Source organism: Ictidomys tridecemlineatus, chromosome 15 (genome assembly GCF_052094955.1).
Source record: "Ictidomys tridecemlineatus isolate mIctTri1 chromosome 15, mIctTri1.hap1, whole genome shotgun sequence".
Taxonomy (NCBI): Eukaryota; Metazoa; Chordata; class Mammalia; order Rodentia; family Sciuridae; genus Ictidomys; species Ictidomys tridecemlineatus.
The window spans coordinates 53,119,403-53,146,717 of record NC_135491.1 but is presented as its reverse complement, the minus strand read 5'-3'; the positions used below and the strand labels follow the sequence as shown (position 1 = coordinate 53,146,717).

General features: G+C 49.5%; 1 protein-coding gene and 1 long non-coding RNA gene across 3 annotated transcripts in view; both read right to left on the bottom strand.

Annotated features, from left to right (window-relative positions):
* Wwox (WW domain containing oxidoreductase) overlaps positions 1-27,315 on the bottom strand; it is an 861,609-nt gene that overhangs the window by 343,885 nt on the left and 490,409 nt on the right. The window lies entirely within an intron of this gene.
* LOC144370910 (uncharacterized) lies at positions 12,354-19,132 on the bottom strand. The gene is made up of 2 exons (XR_013430997.1): positions 18,864-19,132; positions 12,354-18,725 (listed from the first exon to the last, which is right to left on the bottom strand). It is a non-coding gene; the product is annotated as an uncharacterized LOC144370910 (long non-coding RNA).

Genomic DNA, 27,315 nt, shown 5'->3' with positions numbered 1-27,315 from the left:
AGAGAAAAGCGCTATGGATCATTGTTTAGTTCACAATGTTTATCTCATTCTTAGTGGGACATCTTATAATTGTGCCATACGCTCCTAAGACACAGTACACAAGGCCTTTGTAATACCACAATAACTTTGTCAAAAACTTCAAATGGCAAATGTAGTATGATCACAAGTTTTAAAAAATGCAACACTAAGTAAAACAGGAAAGACTAAGAAAAGAAAGACTAGAACACAAGGAAGGAAGAAGGAAGGAGGGAAGGGAGGGAGGGAGGGAGGGAGGGAAGAGGCACAGTCCAGGTCCGGGGGCCTGGATCTGGGCAGTGGAGTGGTGGGAGCCTTGCTGCCTGCTGGAGAGAAGGGGAAGCACTCGACACGTGGGCCCATCACCCCACGGGCGGACTCCCCTACCCCTGGGGGTGCATCTAGACCCTAGAGCACTGTGGGGCACCCCCAGGAGCAGGAGGGAGCAGCCTGCGGCCTCTTCTTGACCACCAGAGGGAAAGCCTGGAGGGGCAGCTGGAGACTGCTGCAGAGAAGCGCTCAAGGAAGGACAGGGAGGGCGGCTGGAAGGGAGGGCGGCTGGAAGGGCGGGTTCCCAAAGGTGCCAACAGCGGCGCTGGAGGAGGGAGAGCCGCAGCAGAGGGGACTCGAGCACCTGGGCAAAGGAAGCCGGGGTGACGGTGAAGACGGCCGGAGAGGGAAGGGGATGAGAACATCTGTCCCTGAGCGCACCAGCCTCCTCTATCTAGCCCCACCCCTCTGAGAAAAATAAGAGCCATAATAAGACGGAGCTCGCGGACATCCAGTAGTGGTCATGAGGACAGGTCTGGGAACCACCTTGCTTGCACTCAAGTCCTCAGCCTCAGTTTACATGTAGGACAAGGACATGCGGCACTCATCTGTGGGGTTGCTGGGAGGATCCGAAGCTTTCTCCCAGGTAAACAGCTGGGGTGCTGGGTGGAGCACACACGGCGTGCCAAGGCCTGCTACCTGCTGAAACGTCAACATCTTCACCGCCGTAGTCATCGTGACTTTATTTATATCTTTGTAAAGGACCAATAGCTCTTGGATAGTCATAGGGGAGACATGCGTGTTTACATAGGAAGCGCACAAAGCATACGTCATCGCTCCCCAGGGGACCTGGCCATCTACCCCTGGCAGCACCGGGCCATGACCTGCAGCAGCTCTTGGATGGACGTGGTCTCACTGGGCAGGACGGTGGTCGGTGACAGAGGTGGGGGGAGAAGCAGGACGGAGGCGATCCCAGCGGCACACGGCAGGATGACCTGTGGGTTTCTGAGCACCGCAGCCAAGCTCCCCTTCCCTGTCCTTCCAGCTTCCAAGCACTGACATGCAGGGCTTCTGAAACATCTCTCTTGACAGCCGAGTGACCAGTGGCCAGCCGACATGAAGGGGTCCTGGGCACAGGGGCTCGGGCACAAGCCAGGGTCCCAACACACCCCACCGCACCTCAGTTGGGGCAAACATGTCACCTCCTGTCCTGATGCACCTTTCAGAAAGGACAACACTAGAATGTCAGAGCATCATGTAGGGCACTCTGCGCCTCTGGAGGCTGCAAATGCAAAAGGATCTCCAGGTGTGGGGGCTGCGAGGAGCCCGGGCTTCCCTGTGGGAGGTCCATTCTCCGACCTGGCCCCGAGGCTCTGGGCAATGTCATCCACACACTGCAGGCCACTGCTGCTTTCCGACCCTCAGAGCCCCAAGACAGAGCTTTTGGAAACACCACTGGGCTCTGTCAGTCCCCTGCTTAAAACCCTCCGTGGCTTCCTTGATTCCCCAAGAATAAAATCCAGCTGGAATCCACCCCACGGCCCAAGCCACGTCGGCCACCCAGGCGCTTTTGTGTTCTGTCCCGACAAGAGGCCAAGTCCTTTTCTGCCTCTGGGACTCTGCACTTCAGCTCACCTTGCCTGGAACGTACTCCCCACTCAGCCCTTCCGGTTGCAGGCTGGTTTTCATCCCTCAGACCCAATGTCACGGCCCTCGGTCCGCCCTGGACCCCCTTCCCTGCACTTGCTTGCCCGGCCTGCCTTCTTGACGGCGCTCTGTCTCTATCTGATCTTGTGTGTTTACTGCTTATTATCTTCTTCCTATCGTCACGCAAGTCCCCTCAAGACAGGGGCCTTTGACTCATTAACACATTCCAGCTCTTAGCATGACATCCACAGGGTGAGAGCTCAAGGACGTGATCCACCAATCAATCAGCTCACCTGAGCGGACACGGCCCTCTTGGGTGGAGGAGACAAGTGCTCTCTGGGTCCTCCTCCCTGACCACAGCCTCCAGAGGTGACAGGAGGCTGTTGGGAGTGTCTTGTCTGGGGAAGTGAACCCCCAGAGTCTCCTCCCAAAGAGGAGGTGCAGACAAGAAGAGCCTTACCCCAGGCTGCAGGACCCTAGGGGTCTTGGGGACTTGAAGTACCTGGAACCCTGGTCACACCATTCATTTATTTCAACTAAAACAAAAACAAAAAACAAAGAGACAAAACCTGCACATGGACTTTCCCCGAGGTGATCTGTACCAGGTGCCACTCACGGTGTTCCAGAGCCTTTGCCACTGACAGGAAGTTTGGCTGGAAGAGACCTGGTCTGGTGGCTGCCCGCCATTGCTTTGTGCCTACAACCCATGGCCTTAGTTTTAAGCTACCACAGGAGGCACGAAGCTGTAAGGGACCCTATGTTATGCCACCCAGTTCCAAAGACGCCTTTCCTCTCTCTCCTTCCATGGGGCCACACGGGGCACACAATGAGAACCTCGAGGGAGATGTCCCTCTGCCACCCACTGGACCTGATACCTCTGGCCAAGGGCACAAGCTTCCTAATCTGACCAGCTCCCTGGGGTCCTGGTTCCACTTATGTGCAGTGGGAGCCGGGCAGCTGCTGACACTCTCTGAGCTTCAGGCTCCTCACTCTTAAAACTGGAGATTAAAAATGCATCTCATTCACAGAGTTGTGGGGCCGAGGGGATCAGTACCAGGTGCTGAGCACGGAGCCTTTGGCAGAGGAATCTGTCGGCCATCCCAGGCTGGAGCAGCAGAGCCCGTTTCTGGGCCTTAACACATCATTCTTAAACAGTGAGACATGTTGGAGCCACGTCTACCACGTTCCCCAGTGGTGGGGTATGTGGGAGGGAGAGGTTTAGGTGAAGCTGTGATCCCTATGAATCCCTTCCAGGTAAAATGCTCCAGGAGAAGATTAAGTTCATTGGTTTAATTCAGGCCTGTCAAACCCCGAAATAGCTGGGGATGTAAAGTGGGATTTGGAGTGAATCCAACAGGTCACTGCCAAGTGGGGTGGGGGGGCATCCTATCCCTGTCAAGTGCCACCTGGCGGGGAACAGCACACTGCAGGGTAAATGTGGGCGTTTCCAGGAAGAGCTGACCTGGAGCCGAGAGGGCGCCAGGGGTGCACCTGCCCGTGACAAGGGCTCCCTTCCCATGCACAGGACAGAAATGGCTCAGGGCTGGGGAAAGCCACGCCGCCAGTCACAAGATTTCCCAAGAGAAGTCTCCCTCCAGGCCCTCCTGCAAACCTCCTGGTGAACAGGCCCGCCCTCGGGAGAGAGACTGTGCCCAGCTCCCCTTTCACCTCCTGAGAAAGCACAGCAGAGAAACTGCTGAACGAAATGACTCTGAGGCCACACCTTGAATTTCATACCTTGAATTGCGTCGGTCTTCTGAGAAGCTAGGAACACTCACCCCCATTGTGAAATGACTTGGCCCGGTCCTCACAGTCATATCGAGACCAGGATTAGAGCATGGGCATGTGACACCCTGGTCAACAACACGGGTGGCAATCACACCGAGATCCGGCATGATGTAAATACTGGCGTATTTATTATCCTGTGGTCTTGCTGACAGCCCGTTCCTCACCCAAAGAGAAGCCAGTTACGTGCAACCTGCCTCCATCCCGCCTGAAGGCTGACGGGGACAGGGACGTGCCTGTGGTTACCAGTCACCGAGTATTAAAAGGGACCAGCGAAGGAGACGAGGGTGTGAGGGGGTAAACAGAGGAGCAGGCAGCCTGGTGTGGCTGGGAACCAGGCTTCTCTCCACTCAACCTCAGCCGTGCCTTGGGGGTCGGTCACCCAGTTGAATCTCAGACTCCCTTATAGAATGGGTTGCCATCACCACAGCCCAGGTGAAATGTGACGGTGCCTAGGAAAGTGCCTGTCCCAGGATTGGGTACATCACAAACAGATCCGCTCTCCAGGGAGGCTCTGCAATGGAGAGACCTTTTGACTATTCTGACACCAGGGCTTTCCCGTCCCTGTGCCCGCCTGCATGTGCCTGTCCTCTCACACTCTTAGTGCCCGCAGCTCACTCCCCTGACCACCAGGGCTCTGTAGGAGCAGGCACCGTGGATTTTATGTCTGAATTTGCAGTGCCTACACTGTGCAGCCCAACATGACAGCCACTAGGGAAATCTATTTAAATTATTTAAATTGAATTAAATTGAATTAGGCGTTCAGTCCCTTGGTCACACTAGCCACATTTCAAGTGCTCAGTGGCTACGTGTGACTGCGGCCTGGGATGGCCAGACAGACATTTCTAGGAGGTACCTCTCGATTCTTCACGGCCAGTCCTGATGGGCAGCATGGATGCACAGAAGGCAGAGTCAAGGTCAAGGTCAACTGTGCAAGCAGGGGGAGGGGGGTGGAGGGAGAGCAACAGCCTGCCAGAAACAGACCAAAAACAAGGTTCCTAAAGCATAAAGTCGGAAACTCACTTGACAAGAACTTCATCTCCAATTGTCCTTATTTTCTTCAAATGGATCTTAGAATTTCAGGTAAAGTTTGAAAAGACACACGCTGTGTAAAACAGGGCTGGGGTGGGGCCTGAACGTCCATGTTGACTTGAAACTGAAGCAATCCACGAAGACCACACCTCTTTGCCTGGCACACACTACTGGTGCCACAGGGGCCGCTGGGTCAGGTTTCCTGGGCACCAGTTGCCAAGCACCATTTGTGGATCATGATATTTGATCTTAATATTTAATTCCCATAATAAACACTTGAATTCTCATTGCACAGATGAGAAAATTGAAGAAGAGGGGCCACGGTTGGCCCATGTCAAAAAGTCAGACTAGAGGTCAGAGGCCCGGGCCTAGATGCCAGGGTCCCAGCCACTCTGCTTGGGAAGATCTAGAGGAGACCTAGAAGGAAGGACTCTGAAAGTTCTGGATCATTTCTTTGAACCAGGCTGTGTATCCCCCTCTCCCCCCTCTGCTCCCCTAGTGCCTTGTGAATTTGGGAGCTGGATTAGGAGGTTCTGAGGTAGTGGCCAGGGTGTCCTTGTGAAAGTCAAAGACTACCTGGGGGATTATCTGTGGCAGCTGAGTCCTGCACAGAAAGCCAGTGCCCTCCCATGGTCCTGTGTTTAGAGTGCCGAGGGCCACCTACTGACCTTGACTCAGTCTCCTGAAGAGGCTCATGGTATTAGATTTGCCAATGTCCAACAAGACAATGCTAAATGGGAGGATCACTTGTGGTTCAGCAGAAAGTAGGGACCAAATCCAGCGTGCCATTGGCCAAAGGAAACAAAGGCAGAAATGCAGAGGAAACCGAAAACGGCCAGGTTAATGATGCCGGTGACATTCAATGGGCACCTACCCCTGGGTGAAGCACTGCTGGTACCATATTGCTAAGGCTCGTGTCCAGTCCATACGGAAGAAATTTTCATCCTACATGAGCAAGGGTCCAGGGAGTTAAAGACAGTGCTCTCCCCAGGTGCAGAAGGGTTGCGTGGTCTATGGGCTACCTGCAGAGTGCCTCAGCAGCTTCTCTGTTCCATTAAGAGATGAGGAACGTGGCTAAGTCCTTTACTTCTTAGAGCAGATAAGCCACAAAAGAATATCATTTTGAGAAAAAGTCAGGCCCCATTTCACTCATCAAAAAGCTGCCCCAAAACTATAGGGATGGGGTGGGGTGGGTGCGACTATCAAGGGCTTTGCCATGAATAGTCAAAACACTCACAAGCAGCAAACCCATGAGATATTTTTGTTTCATGTTATTATTAGCGAGAGCTGAATATAGTCCTGATAATCTTTCAGCTCAATGAACAGGCAGAAGAGAGAGGAGCCAGGGAAGCAGAGGAATTGAGGTATTTCAGGAACCAGACCCTTCTAAAAATACGAGAATGCTTGATGGCAGGAGTTGGGAGCCCTGTCTTCTATTCGGTAAGCCTGACACGGCTCCCTCCCTGTCAGCAGTGAGGCTGGGAGGTCTCCCTCTGTCTGCCCACCTTGCTGAACTTTCCAGTCTCACCTAGAGCCCCGCCTCCCCTGCACAAACTGGATACAGTCCGCTTGTGAGACCCCTGAATGTGTTGATGGTTTTGGTCTTCCTGAGCCTCTTCAGGCTTATGCCTCTGCCTACAAAGCCCTTCCCTACCCACTCTGAGCAAAAGAAGACTCCACTTATCTTCCTGGCGGCTTCAAATGTGGCCACCTGTATGAAATCTTCCCTGAATCCTCGGGCTGAGCGCACTGATCTCTTTGGGTCCTGCTGCTTTGACCTCTGCAGCACACGACCCCCGTGCTGTCTTTAGTTGTACATGACTGTGTCCCTCTCAAGACGGCGAGTGCTATGGGCAAAGGCGACATTCAGTTTATCTTTGTATTGTAAATGTTTTCCAAATGAGGAAGCAGATCTCTTGGATACCCATGAGATGTGAAGAACAGAGGATCTCCTGGGAGCACCTCACAGTCCAGAACAATGCAAAGTGTCAGGACGGCCTCTCACTACCACGTGCGCCGTGTGTCTTCCAAGGAGCCAGCTGGAGAACAGGAGATGGCAACATGGATTCCAACGCCTTTCCTAAGGCAGACCTCAGCTGAGTTCAAGGCTCTAGACCTTGCCCAGAAGGACCTGGTGTGGTTCCTCCAAGGGACAGGAAAGCATTAAGAGAAGTGTGCACACTAATACATCCATCCATCCCTGTGCCATTTTAAATACTTGGAAAGGATCTCACTTCAGCTCTCAGAATCATATTTTCAAGTTCTGTTAAAGGCTTGGGTAAAATGTGTTAAATTCAAATGGTGGATCTTCCATAAAAGTGCGTGAAGTATGCCAACAAAGGTTGAGTACAATAATGATTTTGCAGCCAAGCTTGCTGCTCATAATTCACATGCAAAGCACTGACTGATCCCAATTAGCTCAGACTTGTTTTTGCTTTTCTTTGTGCGCTGCCTCCTGCCCACCTTCCTGGGACTCCTCCTTTTGGGTTATTTGTTCAGACTTCAGCTCCAGACACACCACTGTGATTTCCTTTTTAATAAACACTATCCAGTGAGGAGCGGAAAACAATGAGAGGCACCTGCACTCTATTATAACTTCTCATTCCACCCACCAGCGGAGCTATGAATAAGTGAGAACCAGCCTCAGAATAGTAACAGCGTTTTCCCATAAACACAGCAACACAAACCTCAGCGGACATGAGCGGCAGAGCACCCTGCCCCACTGCTCCAAACACGGCAGGAATGTCCCTGGGAGAGCCCAGTGTCTGCTGTCTGTGGCCAACGACTTAGTCATGGGTGGGACCATGGACAGTACTCACCGTGCTAGCAAGCAGCTGGACATTCCTGAAATCTTAGGAATGGGGGTGCTAATTAATGACAGTTCAGGAGCTGGATGGAGGGGGGGGGCAGGGGGGGGCTTGCCCTCCCCTGTTAGAGGGCTGAGCCGTTTCCAAGCAGTCCAGAGTTGCAGAGGAGAGGACACGGGCATGGAGTCAGAAAACAGGCATCGGCTCCACTGTATTCCGATGACAAACACCTATTTGGTGCCTACTGTATGTGGGTGATGAGGGTGCTCTGGGAACAGAACAGTCCAGACCCCTGCCTTCATGGAGTTTATGATCTGGCCACTCACAAACAGGACCACCTTGAGCAGGGCACCTAATGTGGTTGAGCCGCTTCCCGCCTGCGTATGGGCACACCTGGATCCCAGCCCTCAAAGCCCAGAATGAGCTGGTAGTAGTCAGGGGGGAATAAAGGTCACCACTTCTTTGTGTTTTCTTAATTTTCCTTTAAAGTATTTATTACCCACAAAGGGAAAGACAGTGACCTCACAATGGAGGACAAGGCCCACGTGGCCTTCCCCAAGTGACCAAATCAAGCACTTCCTCAGAGAAGACACCTGCACACTGTTAGTTCCTGACGAGATGCCCACAGAAGGGAACTCCAATGTCCTGGGTGTGTGATTCTGATTCTTAAATGCTCTGTGCTGTCATAAAACATATAATAATACACAATTGTCATTTTAAGCACATAATGCAGAGACACTGATCACCTTTGGGACTTTGTGCAAGCGGCACTATTTCCAGACTTGTCCACCACCCCAGATACAAGAGTGACCGCTTTGAGCGTGGATTTACATGGGACCCAGCAGTTCTTTGGCCTCAGTGGCAGTTGGGATTTGGTGGTTGGGGATCAGGGTTTGAGGGGTGGTTAGAGCTTGGGGACTGGGGATTAGGGGTTGGAGATTAAATGGCTATAGCGGCTTCCTAAACAGGACACGGCTTCAGACCTCGCCATGTCCACCCCTCCAATACATACAACAGAGCAACCAGGTGGTCCTTTGGAGAGATGAATCAGTTCTGGAAACTCTATGCTGAAGGCTCTCCAGAAGGATTCCCGTCTCTTTTCACATGCATGCTCTGGCCAAATGCTGATTTCCAGATTCCCTCTGATTCCTTGTCCACATCCACTGTGTGGGGCTGGCTTCTTTGCGTTTCTTCAAGCATGCCACGCCAGCCCTGACCTCAGTGTCTTTGCACCTGCTCTCCTCTCTGCCACCAGCTAGCACCTTCTTTAGGTCTATTCAAATGCTACCTTTCCAGAGAGGCCATCCTTCTATCAAACAGCACCCGGACACATCTAGTCCTTCTCTCTTTCTGCTTATTTCCCCACAGCACTTATGGGCGACAGTCCCAGCCCTCAACAGCCTACCTCTCAGAGTGAGACCAGATGCACTGCCCTGTGTGGGACCAAACAGCAAGTCCCCTTTGCCAGCTGGCACCATGTCAAGCTCTGCCAGTAGAGGGCACTGGAGGGACATGGAGCCCTCAGGTTCTGGTGAGGCGCTCTCAGAAGGCACCACCCTGTGGGCAGCCTCCTCCTTGTCCCAGGGGGAAACTTTCCAGCACACTGCCCAGGCTGGCAGGTTTCTGGAGCTTCCAGGGTAGGACACCACCACAGACATCCTCCCTGGCACTACCACAAGTCCTACCTTCATAGGGTCTCGGGGAGAACTCTGCCATCAGTGGACCATGGTCTGCACCAAGTCATGGCACGTGGGGCTCTTGACTGGTTCCCTCCTTGGGAACAATGCCCAGCCCTCAGGGCAGTGGCTGCTCCCAAGTCTGCATTCCTGGACTGTTCCTCGCCTCTTAGTAACCGAGACCCTATTGTAGGAAAGGATTCTTAATATTGAACTTCACCTGTTAGAATTACTGTGTAATCTACGTCTCCTACTGGATCCTGACTGATGTATTAGAAAGAAAGAAATAGGGGGATTTCAGTGAGGCAACTGTATTTTTTAATTGCCCCTATTTTATCCCCGTCCCTCCCAGAACACAAGCAGGACTCGGCTTTGTTTACCACTTACTCCACCCCATGGCGGAGGCAGGATGGATGGATGATGGATGGATGGATGGACGGACGACTTCCCAACTCCCAGGTGGTAACAGATGGCACCTGGTGGTGTGGTAAGTGCTCAAAACATAGGGACTCACTCTAATGTCTTTGTAGACCTTATCAAACTTGAATCCGACTTTTGCATTCCTTTACCAGTTGTTCAGAATATCAAAATACATCACTGTCAAATGCCAGAGCCTAAGAAGAGGGACTAGTCCTGTGACTTTCTTCAGGGAGGGGGAGGGAAGAACAACAAATGTAGCAGAACTGAAAGAGGAAAGTATTTTTGGCTTTTAGATGCTTGTTTTTATTCTGATGATCAAAAAGAAAACTGGACCGACGTGACCTGCCTCTGCTGTCTATGGAACAGTGTCTCCCGCCACAGACAGTGGCAGTGATGGATCACGTCCCCTTTCTCTGGTTGGAAAGACCTGTCAGGGTCAGCCCTGATTCCTAGCGAGGATTCACTTTCTCACCCTTCCGAAAGGCCTGCCAGCAAGCTGGAAAATGAGCATTTCAAGAAAACAGAAAGCACGTCTGATCATTGAAACCCTCAGTAATTAGAGTCTCCAACCACACTCGAACCTACTGGGTTAATTTCATAACCTCAGAAAATTATAAAAAGAAACCCTTTGGAGACAAGGAGGTGCTAAAGGATTTACTTCTTTACTTTTGACTGCTCCATCCTTTTTGGTTTGCGGGGGATTTCATTCTCCTTTGACGTTTTTCCCCCACAATGGCCCACTTTGTTCAGAATCCTACTGGCCTTACTTGTTGACTGACAAAAGAAACCAGAGAGAAATCTGCAAAATCCCAAAGCCAAGAATCACAATTACCTAGTAAAACACATAATAAGGACCTAATGCCACTAATGAAAGAGCACAGGGCGTGTGACACCAGCCTCCCCACGTAAGTAACAACTGTCTACTTCAATTACTGTTTTCTTTTTACCTCAAATTCTAAACAGGACCAGAAGAAATTAGCACCATCAAAACTCATGGTGCTGGGATGTAGCCACGAACCAAAAAACACAAGAAGAAAAGGCTCTGAGGGTCAAAAACGGACACGGTTTTCTTCAAAGGAAGATGCTGAGGAGGCCAGTGAGCCCAGAAGGAGAAGCTGGGCCTTGTTAGTTATTAGGGAAATGCAAACAGTTCTATTTCAGACCCACTGAGATGGCTACATTGGAAACAAAAGGAAAACAGTAAGTGGCGAGTAGGATGTGGAGAAATTGGAAATCGGTGCCTGCATTTGCCGTTGGTAGGGAAGGGAATAGTGCTGTCGCTGTTGAAGACTGTTAGGCAGTTCCTGAAGAGCCACCACCACACGACCTAGCGACTTCCCTCCCAGCTATATTTCCAAAGGAATGGAAAGCAGAGATCTGCACAGATATTTGTATAACGATGTTCTTAACAGCATGAATCACACCAGTGCAAAGCCAGAAGCAGAGAGCCACAAGAGGATGAATGGGCAAGCAGAATGAGGTCTCTGCACACAATGAAAAATTATTGCACCCTAAAAAGGAATGAAATTTTGATATATGCCATAATATGAATGGGCTTCGAAGACCTCATGCTAAGTGAAATAAACCAGACCCGGAAGGACAAAGAATATGTGTCTTCACATATGGGAGGTGACCAGAATAGGCAAAGTCACTGAAATAGAAAGTGGAATAGAGGTTACCAGGGCTCAAGTGGCAGGGAAGGGGGAGCTGTTTAGTGGTGAAGAGTGTATGTCAGGGATGGTGAAAAAGTTTTCAGTATGCAGTACTCCCCTCTTGCCGATTGGTGGACACGTTCTAAAGCCCCCAGTAGATGCCTGAAACCATAGATAACGGCAAACCCTACAGGCAAGCACTGCAGTAACATGACAATTCATTTGATCATCAAGATGGCTACTAAATGGCTGGTGGGTGGGTAGCATCTACAGCACGGATATGCTGGACAAAGGGAGGATTCAGGTTCTGGGTAAGACAGAGTGGGGACGGCGAGTAAATTCCTCATGCTACTCAAAATGGCATGCAATTTAAAACGTATGAGTTGCTTATATTTGGTATCTTTCATTCAGTATTTTTAGATCACAGTTGTCCACAGGTAACTGAAACCATGCAACACAAAACTGTGAATAAGGAGGAACTCCTGCAGGAAGCGGTGAAGGTTATGCACTGTGAATGTACCGAGTGCCAGGACTTGCACACTTTCAAGTAGTTAAAATGATAAATATCATTTATATATTTTAACACACACACACACACACACACACACACACACACATTTTTACCCTGGATGCCACAAAACCCAAGCAGTACCATCCACAGGACACCCTGACAGGCCCTTGTCGTCAGCCTACAAGTCTCCTGGGACCTCCGACATAAAACTCTGGCTCCCATCCCACTTGCTTTGAAACCAATCATGGCACTTTGTGCCTAAAGTCAGTTAACCTTTTCTGTGGAGACCTGTGGCTGTCCAACTGGACTTCCTGTACACAGTCATACTGGACTCACCGTGATTAGGACCCCAATCACCCCTAACTCCTGGGGATCAACACACTCCCCCACCTCAGGGGGACTTCGACCTCCTTGACCCCTCTCAGATCCGGGCTGCTCTCCCTATTCCCTTTGGCTCCACCATTCAGGGTAGGACGCAGTGGTGGGTTTCCCTCTGCAGGGGTGATTTTTGCCCTGTGAACCTCAGGACCTCAGGAGGTAGGTGTTAGAACTGCCTTTATTTTGCAGATGGGGAAACTGATGCCCAGACAGCTTCAAGCAAAGTCCAAGGTTACAACAGATCATATGCAAGAGCCAGGAATGGGAACTAGGCAGCAAACTTCCCAACCCACCTTGCTCACTGCACATGAGCGAGGGACAGAAAGCATGGAGAGGCTGGTAGCTTGGGGTAGAAGCCGCCCTGATCCTCGGCACCCGCTCCCAGAAGAGGCATCTCCTCCCAGTCATGAAGCTCCTTCCAGCACGAGGGCTTGCAGGCAGGCCTCTGGGGTCAGGGCACTAGGAATCAGGGTTTCCCAGCTTCTGACATACTGACTGAAAGGCACTGCTGGCTGGCCTGGATGGCGGCCTCCCTCCTCATGGGACGACTCTTTCCGGCAGGAACACGGAGCTGTTTGACAACACCCGGCCACATTTTGGAACGGGTGAGGGCCGGAAGGTTGAAAACAATATGGCACCCCTTAAACTGCTGAGTGAAGAAGCCCAGTGACCTCTCAGCAGAGAGAGCGAAATGACTTCTATGCTGGAGCACCAGCTGATCCTACTCAGATCGCCACTTCTGGATCCCCCGGAGCAAATATTTCTCATATCCTGTGCAGCTGGTGCCACTCCAAGCATAATCTGGGCAGAGGTCCAACACGCATCCCAGCGTGCAGCGGGTGGAAGGCAGAGAGAGAGCAGGACTTCACCGGCTCAAGGCTTCTGGGGCCTGCCTGATGCCATACAGACCCCTCAGAGACTTTGTGGGACAATTAGCAAGAAGACAGCTTCACTGTGCCAACAGATAGGCTACGGACAGTTCTTAAGTAAACTTTGGGGGAATCAGTGGAGAGCAGATGAGTGAAGAGAATAATCAAAAGGAATTCAGACCAAATGCAGGGGTAGCAAAGAACAGTCTGTTCAACAAATATCCATGTGTCCCTATTATGGGCAGAGCTATGGGCTAAGAATGCAGTGGTGACCAGGGCAGGCTTTGCTTCAAAGGCTGCACTGAGCAGTGAAAAATATCTTGGGATTCAGAGACCTATGCTGGAGAGATCTGGTTTTCTTTTGCTTTATGTAAAAAAAAAAAAATTTGTTCATGTCTCCACTCTCTAAGTAGATGCTGGATGCTTCTTTGGACTATAAACTCCCTGAGGTCAGAAGCTAAAGCTGCCTGGTCTTGGTACATAGCAGGTGTCAGTGAGAACTAGCTGAACAGAAATGATCAAATGCTCTACTAAACCAGTGAGGGTAGAAGAAACCACATGGAAACTGAGAACCTATTTTGAATTGATGAGATCACAAATACAAAATATCAAAATTGGTAGGATTCAGGTAATGCAGTACTCGGAGGGAATGTATAGCTTTGTAATACCTACATAAATCAGGAGATATGACCAGTGGCTTTCTGACCCTTCAGTGATGGCTTCAGGTATAGACACTGTTTTTGGAAATTCAGCTTCACATCTCAGAGTCCAGAATGTGCTTCAGCACAGAGTAGATACTCAGTAAATACCCACTTTAATCCAATCAAAGTGTTTCAGTGTGAGTCCTAGGGGTCATCCTCATTGCCTCTGTCTTTAATCTGAATGCTATCTACTGTGTGTGTCCTTCACACGTATTAATCTCATTTACTCTGCTTAACAATCAGGTGATATTTTGATTAGAGATAAAGAAACCAAGGCCCAGAGAGGTAAAGCAACGTGGTGTCCCACATCACACAGCTGGAATGTAGAACTGGGCCTTGAAACCAGACAGTGGAAATTCACAGTTGGTGTTCTCAATCACAGTGGGTTACTGCCTTCCCACTCAGCTCAGGAATAAACTTCACGGGATAGTCTTCCTGGTCAAGTGCCCTCGTCTGTGCCCTCTGAGCACCCTGGTCTGGTGTTCCACGGCACTGCTAGGACCCGGGTGGCATCCTGCTGCCTTGTACATGAGTTTTCTGTCTTGCAGCCTCGCCACAGGCTCAGCACCCAGGGCACGCTCAGTTACGGCCCCTAACTCAGCAGGAGGTGGCGTGGGTGACAGCTCCTCTTCTGCTGAGCGCAGGAGTCATCTGAGAATTCTGCTGCTGCTGTTACTCGGCAGGTCTCAGGCCAGGTCTCGGAGTCTGCATTCCTGACAAATGCCCAGCAGATGCTGAAGCTGCTGGTCCAGGGACCTGACCTTGAGCAGCGAGGAGGCAGATGAAAGGACAGAACTGGAGGGCAGAGCCCATCTGGGCTCCCTGCAGAAGCAGCTCCCAGGACAAGTCAGTTCACTACCTTGGCCTCAGCTTCCTAATCTGTGAAAGGGGAACAATTATATACCTACCCTACAGGGCTAATGTGGAGGGATGGCAAATAAGGTGACTTCAGTGAAAGGTCAGTACAGACTTAACACCAAAGAGAAATAATACTTTATTTTCTTTTATTTAAATATTTAATTTTTATGGCTCACCCTTGGATCTTTATTGATTTTTATGTGGTGCTGAGAATTGAACCCAGTGCCTTACATAGGCCAGACAAGCGCTCTACCACTGAGCCACCACCCCCTTTAACCTGAGTCATTTTCATGAAATTGCCAATTCTTCCCCATTGCAGGTACTCAGACCTGCACAGGCCGACTTCCGCCTTCTCTACAAGCTGACCTGTCGCAGGTGCACACATGAAGAAACCCAGCTCTAAGCGTTGGCTTCAGGTCAGCCTGTGCTGGGTCGGCTGTGCCCTGATCTGTTGACAAATTCTCTTTCTCCTCATACCCAGGGGGTTGGTTGGTGGATACCCAAATCCAGTCTGGAATGTGGGATATTGAAGATGACTCTTGTGGTGTCACAGATGAGATTTCCAAAGCCCCGGGCGTTTCTTGTCAGACTAACCAGGGTGGCCCGGGCGTCAGGAGGAACCCAAGAGCGTCAGCCGTGCTAAACAAGCCAATCTCTTCCAGACCAGCCAGCGTCCTGAGCCCACACCACACGACAGAGAAGCTGTGGGGGCAGCTGAGGGGCGAAAGGAGAGCAGCAGATCAACCGTGGAGGCCGGCAACACGAACTTCCCCCTGGTGACGGGAGCCGGGGTGCTGGTCTGGGGACCAAGAAGGTGTTCAACAAGTAAACGCGCTCAGAGGGAAGTTCAAGTGCTGGAGGGTTCTCCCAGAAACCACTGTGTCTTTTCAACTTGTGGTCAAGGGGCCAAGAAAACCCAAACAGATTAATAAAGACGAGGGGGTCAGACTTCCTGGGTGCTGCCTTTTCTGACCTGCTCGGCCAATGGTCTGCTACAAACTGAGTCCAGAAAACACGAGCCTGCTGACGTTTTCTTGGAAAACAAGATGTGAGAGTTAGCTACATTGAAAGCAGAACAAGAAACGACGACACACTGTCCCTGGCCCACCATGCTCGCCATGCACTGGAGGTGGTTAGAGAGCCCCATGGCCCATGGCAGGCCGAGTCTGTCCTGGGACTGGGAGTTTACGAAGAGCTGACTCTGAATCTAGAATTTTGTTCCTGGGCAAAGACAAGGACAAATTCCTAAGGGAAGATGCAGAGAGAGAGAACCCCCGGCCGCGTGGGCATCTTTCCTGACAAGCCTAGGGCTGAGGACTGTTAGGGTGAGTGACACCTCTTCCTGAAGGAGTCCACATCCTGATCCACAGAGCCTGGGATTACGGTGCCTGATGTAGCAGAGGTGACTGCAGGTGTGCTGAAGTTAAGGATCGTGATATGGGAGGGGATCCTGCATCATCCAGGCAGCCTAGAGGTGCAAGGGTTCTTCCAAGAGGGATGCAAGAGGGTCAGGATCACAGAAAGAGATGAAATGATGGGAGCTGAGACAGGAGTGATCTAGCCGCACGCCAAGAAATGACAGAATCTTCTAGAAGCTGGAAGATGCAAAGAAGCATTTCTTTCCTAGGGCCTTGGGGAGCCAGTCCTGCCCCGTACCTTATTATGGCCCTCCAAGACTGACTTAGGATTGTGACCTCCAGAACTATAAGAGGATAGATGTGTGACGCTCTAAGACACCAAGTCAGTGCTAATTTGTTAAAGCAACAACAGGAAGCTCATACAGGGCATGCAGTCTCAGGTTTCAATTATGGACCTGCTTCTTCTAAGTGGATGATTCTGGGCATGTGGCTTAACATTCCTGAGTTTCCATTTCCTCCTTCAGGGACTGGAGATTCAGTAGAGGATTTGTTTAGAGATTCAATGAGGTCAGGCGGGGTGGTACACCCCTGTAATCCCAGCGGCTCAGGAGGCTGAGGCAGGAGAATCATGAGTTCAAAGACAGCTTCAGTAAGAGTGAGGCACTAAAGCAACTCAGTGAGACCCTGTCTCTAAATAAAATACAAAATAGGGCTGAGGATGTGGCTCAGTGGTGGAGGGCCAGAGCTCAATCCCTGGTAACCCCCAGCGCCCCCCCAAAAAAAATTCAGTGAGGACCTAGGTGAGTGCCTGACATTAGCAGGCTCATCGTTGCTCCCGGATGGCTTGAAGAGCATCACAATCAGACGCTCTTGGTGGAACTCTCCATGGAAGGCTCTACCTTCAGGGCAGCAAGGGGGGAGGCAAGAGATGATAGAAAAGAGATCTTGAGTGTTGGAGGAGGGCATGTCCCGTGCCCTGCCTAGCTCTTTACAGACAGTTAGGACACACCCATGGAGCCTGCATACTGCTGTTTCCCTGCCGCACCCACCTTGGAAACCTCTCGGCATTCACCTGGTAAGCACCCTGCTCTGACACTTCTCTGTGTGATCCCCCTTAATCCCCACTCGCCCCAGCATGGTGTCCACGAGAAAGTGCTTGGCTGAGCCAGGAACCCTCCGACAGCAACCACACACGACCCGGGCCACCTTACATCAAGCGTGGGAGTGCCTGGGCCCACATAAATAGGATGGGCAGTTCCCACAAAGGGTTTTTTTAATTCCTTTAAAAAGAAATAATAAAATGTAAGCCCGAGAAGATGATTGTCCTCAGCAAGTTAAATGCAAAATCTTTGAATATTTTGGGATACAAGATGGCAACTGAGATATATGTCCTCTTCACAGTGAAGGCCAGTGTCACCACACTTGACCCTTCAACAACCCCATCAGGATATGCGTCATCTCCATTTACCTGCAGGCTCAGAGAGGTCACTGGTCTTACTGAGGATCCCACAGTGAGGAGCCTAGACACATCTGGGCAAGGCCGGAGCTCTCAGCCTCCATGCCGCAGAACAGAGAAGGACAAGATAGGAAGAAAGCGTGGCGGTCGATGGGCTGTGCCGCGCAGAGCTGCAGGGCTGGCGCTTGGGATGGTGTCAACAAGTCAAGAGATATACTTCCGGGATGGCAGCTTCTGATCCGAGGCCAGGGACGGGCCATGTACTCCAGAGGGTTTTGGAGGCACTTGTGACCCGCGTTACATGATCTGGGGAAGACGGTCATTCCTTTTGGCTTCTTTGGTCCTTCTGGTTGGAAAGAATCCTGCTTTGTTTTCCATTTATCCTCAAAACCCCTGTGAAAGGTGCTGATTTCCCATCTCCATGGAGAGAGGACGAGCCTTGGGCTCAGAGTGAAGCCCGGCTGTAACAACTACCTGGGATTGATATCACCGTCCTCTTCCCACAGCGTGTAGTTGGATCCTTATCTGCTTTGGCAAATCACATTGATCTTCCCTTTAGGATGGAGATAGAAAGCTTCCTTTTAAACCAAAGTTAATAAATCTATGAACTGATTTAAAGAAAATTTGCAATGTTAATGAAATCCTCACCATTTGGAATATTAATTAAATATGACGGGCACATAGTGAGGGTGGAAGGGGCTGACAGAGGTTTGGAAATTTAATGGACAGTCAGCACGTGGACAGAATGTCTGTGGTCCCCCCCCCCCAATTCCTATGTCAAAATCCTGATCCCCTTGGTGATGGCGTTAGGAGCTCTGGGAGGTGACAGGGTGGGGATGAGACTCCCCGTGGAGGGGACAGTACCATTATGAGAAGAGGTGGAAGGGCTCACCTCTCCCTCTGCAGGGAGATGCAGCCATCCAGGACCAGGACAAGGGCCCTTCACAAAAACATGACATGCTGGCGCCCTGATCCCAGGTCTCCAGCTTCCAGAGCCGCGTGACAGAAGCGTCTGCTCTTTCAGTCGCCCAGAGCGTGGCGCTGCTCTAACAGCAGCCTGAACTGGACGGCGGCTCCGGCACAGGGCTCTGTGGTCACGAGCTTCTCTGTGGCTCCTTCGTGGAAGAGGCTGGCACCAGACACGTCACCACCTGAAGGGCTTCCAGGGCAGCCTCAGGGACTGTCACCCACACTGGTATCTGCAGGGCGTGCCGTGTCCTGAGCCGATGGCCCTCTGTCTTCACAGCACCCTGCAGACCTCACAGTCAGGGACCTCCAGACTCATCAAGGCTGCGTGCAGTGAGGGCAAGAAAGCATGCAGCCCATTTTAGAAAGACTTACACTAAAACAAAGTTAAATATTTACAATAGGACACTTTCACAGGATTAACCCAACTATTTGTTAAACAGTTAAACCCCAACAACTTACAGAATTTTGCTTTCTCAGCTGGCTCTTGCAGCCAGGGTCCCTGCCACACTAACACGTCGTACCACAAACCGAGGGGGGAACAGGTCCAGGGGTCCTGGGCGGCGTCTGGGGAAAGGCCACATTTGCAGAGCACACCTCACTCTGGATGGGAGACTGCAGCAACTCACTTCATGTAGTGCTGGCTAAACATCAGCAGTTTGGACTCTGCAAATGATCAGCTAGAGAACAGTTTCCCCTCACTGTATTTATTTTGTATTGGTGCAAAAAAAAAAAAAAAAAACAAATCCTTACATCAAGGGAACTGAAACAATTAAGGAAATTATTATGTCACCCAGATTTCTATGGGTCAAAAATCTGCGAGCACCTTAGCTCAGTGCTTCTGGCTCAGGGTCTCCAAAGTAGTTCCTGTATCAAGACTGAAGCCGACACCGCCGTGGGTCATCTTGGTCTTAATGTGCCCTGGGGTCAGCTTCCAAGATGGTGCCCTCCCAGCAGGAGGCCTCAGACGCTCTCTACCCAGCTCTTCTCCTCCTCGAGTGTCCTCCCAGAACACGACACCCAGATGTCCCCAGAACAACTGATCCGAGAGACAGGAAGGAGAACTCGATGTCTTTGGTGGCCCAGCCTCAGGGGCCACACACTCTAGTTTCTGTGACACCTCTTGTTTGTGCAGGCTGTCTTCAGCGAAGATGACCTCAAGGTCATCAGAGAAGATGACCTTAAGATAAGGCTGCTAAGGACTGAGAATCACAGGGCCACATTTCTAGGCTGGTACTGGACCCCTTGCCCGCCATCTCAGTGCTAGGTACAGTAGTTGGTTAAGTGTGATTTTGAGAAAGAATGAGTGAAATGAGAAGTGCTAGAAATAGCGAATCTCACCCAATCAGCACCAAGTGCCAATAACTAATGAAACGTGCACAGGAATACGGCTGAAGCTTTCTCAGAACACTAAAAATAATTTCTTCCCCCACTTTTCTCTTGAGTTTGGCAGCCTGTTTTGGCTAAAGTCCATCTTCTAATGGTCTAAGGTAAACTATTGCCTAACTAATCTTTTTTTAGAATCCCAGACTAAGTAAACTTCAGAGCTTCCTGAATTACGTTTGCGAGTCCCCTAGAATTTGTCCTATTCTGTCCTTTCTCAACTGCCTTCGCTCTGGCTCCCGAAGCTGCTCGTTCTATTGATTTTTTTTTTTTTTGGTTCTAAATCCACATTAAATAAATCCAGTTTTGAAAGTGAACAAAAATGTCGGCAAACACGACATGCACTTTACCGCTTTGAGCAATGGGACCAGTTGGAAAGAGAAAAAAACGCACATGTTCAAGAACCCTATTTGTCCCAGGTGGATGGGACTATAAGGTCAAGTTTTCCAAGAACTGTGCTCCTGTTCTATGTACTCCCTCCTCCCTCTTTCCACCATCCTTTCCTTTTTCCATCAAAAGCTGAAGGAAAGGTGAGTTCTGAGACTTCTCATGCCCAGGAGCTGATGAGTGAGGCCTTTGCTGCACATTGTAAATGCTACTGTTAGGATGGTGGTCACTGGCAGCTAGGAAGGGCAGGGAGGACACAGGGAGGTTGGATAATGGGCACCGGAATGTGGTGACATGGGTGGAACAAGTCCCAGTGCTCTACGGCACAGTAGGGTAACTAGAGGGCACGACAATTTATTATATATAAGAAATAGGAGACTTCAAAGATCCCCAACACAAAGAAATGATAAATGTTTAAGGAGCTGGAAGTGCTCATGACCCTGATTTGATCATGACACTGTATACTCATATTGAGTTATTACGCTGTACCCCATAATTGTACAATCTGTGCCAATAAACAAGCCCCTGATAAATATAAATTTTTAAAATTGCTATCACATTTTCCTTGTCATAATAAGGACTGAAGCCAGGGGTGCTTTAACAGTGAGCTGCACCCCCAGCCCTTTTTATTTTCAGACAGGGTCTCACTAAACTGCCCATGCTGGCCTCAAACTTGTGATCCTCCTACATCAGCTACTCTACTCGAGTAGCTGAGATCACAGGTGTGTGTCACGGTGTCCTGCTAAAAAAAAAAAAAAAAAAAGCTACCATTTTTTCCAGACTGAGAATATGCCAGAAAGCCCTCTCTCTAGACATGTGCTTCTCTCATTTCTTAGTCCTAAGAACAACTCCCTCAAACTGTGACAATCATAATACTACTAGTGCATGTAGGAGGATAAGACTTGGGTGATCCCAGGCTGTTCGACGGCGGGTAGATTCTGGTTTTAGGAGATGTGGCAGGATTTGTATGTGGCGGATGCAGGGGTGTTTTGGCAATTACCCCCATGCCCTGCTTCAGGAGGACATTCAATGCATTTAACAGCCTGCGGGCATCATTCTGAACAGACTATGGTCACGTCCTGGGAGGCCCCTCCTCCCCTACCAAAACAGCTCATATTTCTTCAGGTGACAAATCACCCAGGAATCCCAGTGGAATGTGGGGCACTTGAGGATCTCAGAGAAAGGCTATTCAACAAACAAGCTTTTGGCATTATGACACCAGTAGGACACCCTTGCAGGCACTGGATGCAGAATGTCCCTCTTCATTACACGGCCCCTTCACCCCAGTACAGAAGGACATGGTCCAAGGAATGGCGAGGCCTGAGCTGCCCAGGCCTGGGGTCGTAGGCCACCCAATGCACGTGTTATCTTCTTCTGGAAATGTCTGCCACAAGCTGGCAAACTCCTGGGATCAAGTGCCTCAAGGGGAGGGAGGCCTCCTCCTCACCTATGCATTATAAAGCTCTTGTGGTGAGCTCTTTGTGCATAGTGCCCTCCTACCTGTGCATGGCCCTGTGACCCCAGACCACTGACACTAAAGGACACTGGAGACCTGGTACTGCATAGGAAGATCTCTTCCCTCCCCTGCTTTCTTCAAAACTAAACAAAAACCCTGCAGTTGTTTGTGTTTGAGGCTCTGGTTGATAATTAAATTGCCCAATTTCCATGCTTTTGGATGTAATTAAACATCCAAAGGCTGCAACTCTGGTTGGTAAATGAGAAAATAATTTTTTTCTTTAATAAATACCATTTGTTTGGAGAGGAGGAAAAGTTTAAGAATGGAATTCAGAAAGGAAAGAGAAAGGAACTGTTAAGAGGTAAGAGAACATTGGCGTTGGAAGGCCTTGCCAGTTCCTTTGAAACACTGATCACTCGATTCTCATTGGAATGGTCACCTGCTCACCAATAACCGTGATGTGGCACTGCCTGACTAGCTGGCACACTGGCCTCGGGCTGTCAGACTCCGTGCCCGACTCTGGAAATTCACTGAAACACCCATCAGCTGACTTTCTGGACAAGGGGAATCGGAATGGCAGGGCAGGAAGTGAGGCTTCCAGAGCCATCCCCAGTGCCCTAGCCTAGAGAGGATGGCTTTTCCAGGGCCGCAAGGAAGAGAAATGTCCAGCCAAATCCGTTTGTAATCACAATGTAATAGTATTTAGCAATGCTGAGAGTGATTACAAGGGTTCACATTAATGACAAATTAATAATCACCATTTTGGACATATTCTCTCTTTCTCTCTCCCCCCCCCCCCCCGCCACTTTGAAATGGACGACTTGGATTGCATTAGACAGATTTGCTCCATCTCTACTATTTATTAACCATGTCATCTTGGAAGAGTTCTTCCAACCTCTAACAAAAAAGGTGAAAGACCTCTACAGTGAAAACTATAGGACACGAATGAAAGAAATTGAGGAAGATCTTAGAAGATGGAAAGATCCTCCATGCTCTTGGATAGGCTGAATTAATATTGTCAAAATGTCCATATTACCCAAAGCAATTCCCATCAAAATTCCAATGTTGTTCTTCATAGAAATAGAAAAAAGCACTCAAGAAATTCGTCTGTAAAAATAAGAGGCCCCGAATAGCCAAAGCTATCCTTAGCAAGAAAAGGAAAGGAGGAAGCATCACAATCCTAGACCTTAAATGATACGACAGGGCTACAGTAACAAAAAACGCATGGTAAGAAGTGTCGGCAATGAGGAGGAGGAGGAGGAGGGGGAGGAGGAGGAGGAGGCTATAATGTAGCACCTGCCAAGATAGACAAAGATCACTCTGACAAAGGACCCAGAATTATCCCCATTGATGTTTAGGCTGGAGGGTGCAGTCACCACCAGGTGGCCCCCAGCCAAGCGGGGACCAGGAAGACTGGGACAGGAGACTGACTCCTGGAATGCTAGGATGGCTAGCCAGGCTGGCTCTCCAGGCCACTGCATCTGGTGGAATTCACTGGACACCACTGATAATGTTTTCCTGAAGATTAAACAAGATGGTGCATGTAAAGCCCTTGGCACATGGTGAGTTCTCTAGAAAATATTGACCAAGCTGGTGACTATCGTGGGAAAACATATGACAGACATGTTAACCCTACAGGTATTATTGAGACTGTGGCGTGGGTTTAAAAAACCTCTGAGTCTATTAGCTAAAATATATTAGAAAGGATACTCTTGTTTTAACCCAATATTCCCAATGCTTATGGGAAAATACACTAAGATTTCAAATCTCAGCTGTTCAAAGGTATATTTTGATTTATGTGTCCAAGCAAATCCCTCAATGTTAGATACTATATGTAAGCTGTAGAGAGTTCTTTTATGGGTTGATACAGCTGATTGGCAAGACTTGTTATTTATTTGTTTTAAGTAATCTAGGTCAGGACTCTTGTTCATTTCCTTGAGTGGATTCTGTGCTCTCTTTTCTCCTCTTCCTCTCTACATTTTTAGAAAAAAAATTTAACATTTAAAGAAAAATGCTGGCCCTCTGCAGAGGTCCTGGGATAGCTCACTTCCACATAGAGGCACGAGGTGAGTCACCACAGAGTTATTCTTCTTGGTTTGTCTTACTCTAAAACACAGGATGTTTTTTTTTTTATCATGACAAATCAGACTGTTGGCATGAATTGGGGTTACATATTTTTGTAACTCTTCAGAAACAGTGCCCTTAATTCATAGTTCACTCTCACACTCTAATGTTTACATCTAGTTAAGTAGAAGGCTGCTTGATTGACAGAAGGGTACTCTGATATGTTTAGTAAGCTCTATTCAGCGATATGAACCAGCTTGTCTTTTTATTTGTGGCTTGCTTGAGCAGCGGTGTACAGACACATTCACACAACCATATGCCATAAGTTCTTAGAATTATGCTCCACAACAAAGGTGTATCAGTAAGTGTCTGGTTTTTGTTTTGTTTTAAATTAATGGTTAATGAGACCTCTGCTTTTGGCTCCCAGGAAACCCAACCAAATTTCATGCTAGATGGCATGAAATCATCTAGGTTGCTGGCCTATCCATCTCCTTTTTTATTCTAATCAAACTCTACACATTGTTTGAAAACTAAAATCAATACGCTTGCCTTTCACGTGCAGAGTGCCATTTTCTCTTGAGCCCCTGGACTTCACTTTGGAAGGAGGGCTGCTCTTTCCTGGATTTCTCTGCCAGAAGTGGGACCTCTGGATCCCACTAGGGGTTTTCTTCTCTCATTGCCCACCTGGGAGTCCTGGTGACAGTCCCCTCTCAGACCCTAAGGACACTGACAGGACAGGTGCTACGTGCCTGGCACTTCAGTGCCTCGGGGGAATGGGGCTTGGCAGGAGGCAGGAGGCCCTCCGCTGGCCTGGCCAGGGCGAGGCCCTCTTCCTCCCCAGTGAGACCTCCCTCCTATGGCTGCAGCTGACCCTGCTCCTCTGCTCTCTCTTCCTCTTTGTTTTCAGGATGCACAGAGGACTTTGGAAATGCTCCCCATGTGCCGTCCTGTTTTCTCTCGGGGGTGGCTCCTCATGGTCTGTTCACTGCTGAGGCCAGAGGAGAAGACAGACAGGGAGGCCAGAGGGGCAGGTCCCAGTCGCTCTGCTGAACAGCGTTTGGCCTGTCAACAGTGGAGGGCTGAATTGTCACGGCTGCTTTCTGTCTGTTTCGGGGACCCTCAAAGTGAAGAAAGTCAAATTTGGGACTGAATAACCACCCAGGGTGTGGGTGTCAGCCTGAGGTGTTAAGGGCAACAGTTTATAAAAAGCCCGGATAAATATAGGAAGTACAGTTGTGTTCCAGGTAACTCAAGATTCGCATCCACCGCGCCTTTAATGGAGGCCACCTCTCGGGCCTGCTTTCACAGCGTGTAACTTATGACACCTATTTTAAGATCTGTAATTTTTCCTCTCGCTATTTCTCAACGAGACCAGAAAACACTTCCTCTCACCTCGCCCAGGCTCCATAACTAACCAAATACATATCCTTCACTTTCATTCTTTCTCCACTAAAATAAATTCCTAACTATTTTATATACTCCTAACGTTAAGAGAAAAAAAAGAAACATAAATGTTAAAGGCGTCATGGTGATTTATTACTCTACCACCAGAATCCAAAACCTGAGCTTGAATACTTTGGCACTGGCTCACACCCACTCAGAGATCTCTTTCTCCTCATTAAATTATTTGATGCAAAAATCTGTGTGGAATGTTTAAACATTTAAACGTTTTTGATTGTAACTCTCGTCAAAGTCTGTTTCCCACTTTTCCTCTACCTGGGAGGGGGTTGGATTTCTCTGGGACTCTGTTTCCTCACCTATAAAATGGGCATGGCCTCCTCCGAGGCACTGGCTGCATGGGAGAACTGGTTTTCGTTGTGCACATCTGTGCGGCAGCCCTCGCCCACCAATGCCTTGGTCCGCGGGGCCCCGCGAGGACCATTGCACATGGGGCCATGTGATCAGCAATTGATAATTTTAGAATGCACTTGGCTAACTGCTCTGCTCCCACTGCTACAAATAAACCCTGCAGTCTCTGGTTTCGCCAGGTTCCAATTTCACTGTGGCCCAAGGAGTATAAAGATGAATTATTTGATTGCGAGGAGAAATAAGAGACTGTATGTCAGGATGTTTTGCAAATCAATTCTCCTCCTCCCAGAGCTGCCTCTTCCTCCTTAGACAGATTGCTTTACAAGCATTTGGGCAGCGTCTGTGTTTGTCGTGTCAGAGGGCAAGGTGCATGCAGATGTAATATCACCAAGGAGCGTAATGCGAATGTGCATGAAATATAACAGCAGAGGGCAAGCTGTGAGCCGGAGGGAACCCTTCTGCCACGGGCCCTGACAGCACCTCCAATAAGCACTTTACCTAATCTCCCCTGTTGATTCCTATCTGCACTCAGTGACTTCAGGCAGCTGCCATCTGCTAACCAGTCAGGGCATGTTGATGGCGGCCGCACTGTAATAAGAGCCAGGGCCTTTCCCGTGGAAAAGTAGGCCTGTTGCAGAGACGGGCAAGACCCTGAGGAAACGGGTGGCAAACAGCCGGAAGGTGGACTTAACAGCCAGCAGGGATGAGGCGAAGCTTCTATTTTATCTACCTCCGTATCCCCAGGGCCTGGCAAGGAGCAAAGCACAGGAAAGGCCGCACATGGAAATGACTGAGGGACTGCCTAGAAAAAGTTACCTACTTCTCTCACCTGGCAACAGTAATGATTTGGACATAGACTTTTGGGCCATTTTCAAGGTATCAGTCATGAGCTTTTGTAAGGGTGTAGACAAGGTTCACTCATTCACTGAATATGTATTGATGGCCTCTCTGCCAAGGGTCTGTACCTGCTCATACTCTGTACCCCAGGACATTATCACATGCACAGGGTGCACTGGATAAATACTAGGTGCAAAAATGGATGAGTGAGGCCCAGGTCAAGCTGGTCTATGAGAAATGGACTGCCTGACAGGCAGGGCACTCCAGGGTCTGCGGAGCCCAAGGGTCTGGCCAACCTCAACACTCTGCAGTACAGATGGACTTGGAGCTGCTTGGGGGGCTCTGTGCAGAGCTGCCACAAAGAACTGCTATTTCAGTTGTGGGTGTCTGAGAACCATGGGGTGTTCAGTCTCAGAGGGACCCAAGAGAACAAGAACAGGACTCTCCCTTGACAGGTGGAGAAATTGAGGCAGAGAGGAGAGTTCAATTTGTCCTTGATCTAGGAGCTGACTGAAGACAGAGCTACTTACTGTGCTCAGGTATGCTGAGCAATGGAAGCCCTGCCAGGCATGTCCTCAGCACCTACCTGTGGGTGAGGCAAGTTCATGGGATTGCACTGAGGAAGAGAGACAGGCACAGAATGGGAAATAAATGTCCACAGTAGCTCCCCTTTATCTGTGGAAAGAAACGAGTAGATGCTTGAAACCAGGAAAAGTAACAGAGCCTTTGTGATTCAAAAGAAAGTGCTTTACAGCTTCCCTTTGGCGTATCTGGATGGTCTGCTTCAGTACTTTGGTTCTTTGGAACCATTATTGAGTAAAATAAGCCTTGCATAACCAATAGTGGGCCTGATAACTGAGATGGTTACTAAATGATTAACGGGAGGTTAGTACATACAGGGTGGACACACTGCACAAGACAGGGCAAAACAGGGCACAAGAATGGTGTGGAATTTAAAATTTAGGAATTGTTATTTCT